General features: G+C 41.5%; 1 long non-coding RNA gene across 1 annotated transcript in view; it reads right to left on the bottom strand.

Annotated features, from left to right (window-relative positions):
• The window catches only part of LOC113459246 (uncharacterized), a 77,390-nt gene that overhangs the window by 32,246 nt on the left and 42,399 nt on the right, over window positions 1-2,745 (bottom strand). The window lies entirely within an intron of this gene.

Raw genomic sequence — 2,745 nt, 5'->3', positions numbered from 1 at the left:
CAGGACTTCAGAAGAGTGATAATTAATTTTAAAATAACCATGGACTCCTTTTCAACTTTTCCAGACTAAAACTGAAGTCCATCCACTGCAGTCAACTGTAATTAGGCACACTTTACCACCTTGCTTTCCCAACCTCTAAAAAGGATTTTCCTCAGAGGATGAAAATTTTAATCAACTGAAAGGTCCCATGTAGGTTATAACTCCTTTTATTCTCCTCTCAGGAAGATTTGCCTGACTGAAATCTGAGATCCAAGAAATGCAAGGATTGGGAATGGAAGCCTGCAAGCTGCATCAGGAAATCCCAGAATATCCATCCCTGTACAGGTTCCATACCATGACTGTTTTATTGACACCTTTACATCAGCACTCAGGGCAGAGTGGGGAATAACAGGAACCTCCTTTTTCCTTTTTTCTCTACCCCACTTCCCCATCAAGAAGATGAGTATAGAATGAGGGCTTTAAACTTCAAAATAAAGGATCTTTGTCCTGAGACACAGAAAAGCCACTCAAAAATGAGAAGCTATCACTTCAAGTTATCACAAGGCTATTTATAATCATTTGAGGTCATTAGCAGGTTGGCTGACTGACTCCTGTGTGCAGCCTCCTTCCACACACATTAAAATCATCTCATTTGGACAGAATTCCAACCAACTCTGCTATTGAAGTGAAGGGAGACGACCCATCTTCATTGATCAGCATTGAGCTCCAACTTCATTGATTCAATCAGTCACCTTTTATAACAGTGTTAATTAAGCTCATACATATTGCAAAATCCGAGCTCATCATAGGTCAGAGATTACACACCAACCCCTCCTTTTGTTTTCAATCCCTGTGGTTTGTTACTGAAACCAAGATTTGTGTTCTCATCCTGATATGAAAGGTTCTCAAAACTTACTTTTACTTTCCCATACTTTATCCAAGGACGAGGTATTTACTTGTTATTAAAAACAACCTGAGAACTTCTGCAGTTTACATAAACGTGCCTGAGAATCTTGTTGTTTACAGAAACAGGCTTTGAGAATTTGCTCCTCACAGCTGCCTTTTACTTTTCCATCAGCTGTATATTTTCATGGCCTTTTTTCCTTCAAGCCATGTCTGAGCAAAATTCTCCAACACTCTGCCTCAAACAATTGATGCTTTTCCACAGCAATTTTAAAATTCTGAAACACCTGGAGATAACCAGAGAAACTTTCAGCCATGGGTCAGGAAAGCTCTTCTAGAGATGGAATAGCAAAGTCTTCCTTGCTATGTCTTTGAGATAAACCCCTGAATAAGAATTCCAACAAGAATCCAAAGTGCAGGGCATTAGAAAGAGGCAGAGCAAAGGGTTCACAGCAAGTGACAGCTTTGGGGTTATTGAGCCTCCAGGAAATTTAAATACCCACTGATTTTTGCAGCTGAGAAAGTAACTATTGTGTTTCTGGGCAAAATGCTCTCAGTGGCTCTGAGAGATGCACTGGAAGAAAAAAAATTAATCATGCACTGTTGAATAAATTTCTTTAAAGGACAGGGAAGGCCACAGTCTGACCCTCACACAGCCCAGCTCTGGCTCCTTTGTGCTCCTCTCTAATGGAATGAGAGCAGCAATGCTCACGGCTCCTGAGAGCAGTGGGGAGATAAAATCATTCCCTGCCTCCAAGCAGCTCCCAGGAGATCCTACCTGGCACAGATCTCCTTGTTATCCTCAGCATTTGCTTTCCTGCCTTTCCATTTTTGAACCTACAAAATGTTTAAGTAAAGCCTGGAGGAGTTTGCTGCCGAGCTCTGGGTGTTCATGTGCAAATATATTTAGGGCACTTCCCATTAAGTGTTGCTGGGAACTGCCCAAAAATAGACACAAAACCCCTCCTAAAAGGCAGTGGCCAAAGGGCCTGAGATCACTGGCACCACAATAATGATTGGAAAAGGGAAAGGAAAGGGAAGAACACTCCAGTATGGTCACATTCCCTTGCTTAATATTCCTACCTGCTTGCTAAGCCAGGCTGAAGAGAAGCAGGTCTGGTTTGCAATCAGGCACTCTAAATAATCTAACTCTAAATATGGGTGTTCCACTGCCATTTTTGGTTATGTGAGAAGTAAACAGTCAGTAAATGTTATTTTCATTACCCCCACTCTGGCTGTAAGAACACAAACACAGAGGCACGTTCTGAGCCTTCTGGAAGGGACATCACTGCCATCCTATTGAACATTATCGAGCAGAACAGACTTTTTAAAGTTAACACAATTTGAGGGCCACTCACCTCCCTCTGTAACCTTTATCTGTACATACATTTCTCCATGGAAGTACAAATAAAAATTTCTGTGTCAAACAGCTCAGTGTCAAAAGACCAGTGAGTCATGTACTATAAACTATAGAGACTCCCAGGAGCCTTGTGCAACTGGAGCAGCAGCATGCAAACAATAAAGCAGAAAAAATACCCAGAATGTGCTTTTCCTGCTCAACCACTTGATTTTGATCATTAAATGGCCACAGTGCAGCTCTCACCTCCTTTTTGTGCTCCCCTCTTGTGAGTGTTCTGACACTGCAGTCAGGCTGCCAGGCCTTGTGTTTTGAGGCTCCTTGATTACCAAAAGTTTTGACAGATAGAAGAACCACAGCAAACAGAGAATTAAATGAATGTGGATCACAGGGAAAACAGGCGGTTAAGATTTATTTCTCCTTTTCAAAAGCAATTTCTTTTTTTCTTTAAAAAAAAGAAGAGAAGAGCACATTTCAGTGTGTTAGATTTCCACACACCCCAGTCT

Source organism: Zonotrichia albicollis, chromosome 3, assembly GCF_047830755.1.
Source record: "Zonotrichia albicollis isolate bZonAlb1 chromosome 3, bZonAlb1.hap1, whole genome shotgun sequence".
Taxonomy (NCBI): Eukaryota; Metazoa; Chordata; class Aves; order Passeriformes; family Passerellidae; genus Zonotrichia; species Zonotrichia albicollis.
Note: the sequence above shows the minus strand (reverse complement) of the source record. Positions and strands in the feature narration are given on the sequence as shown.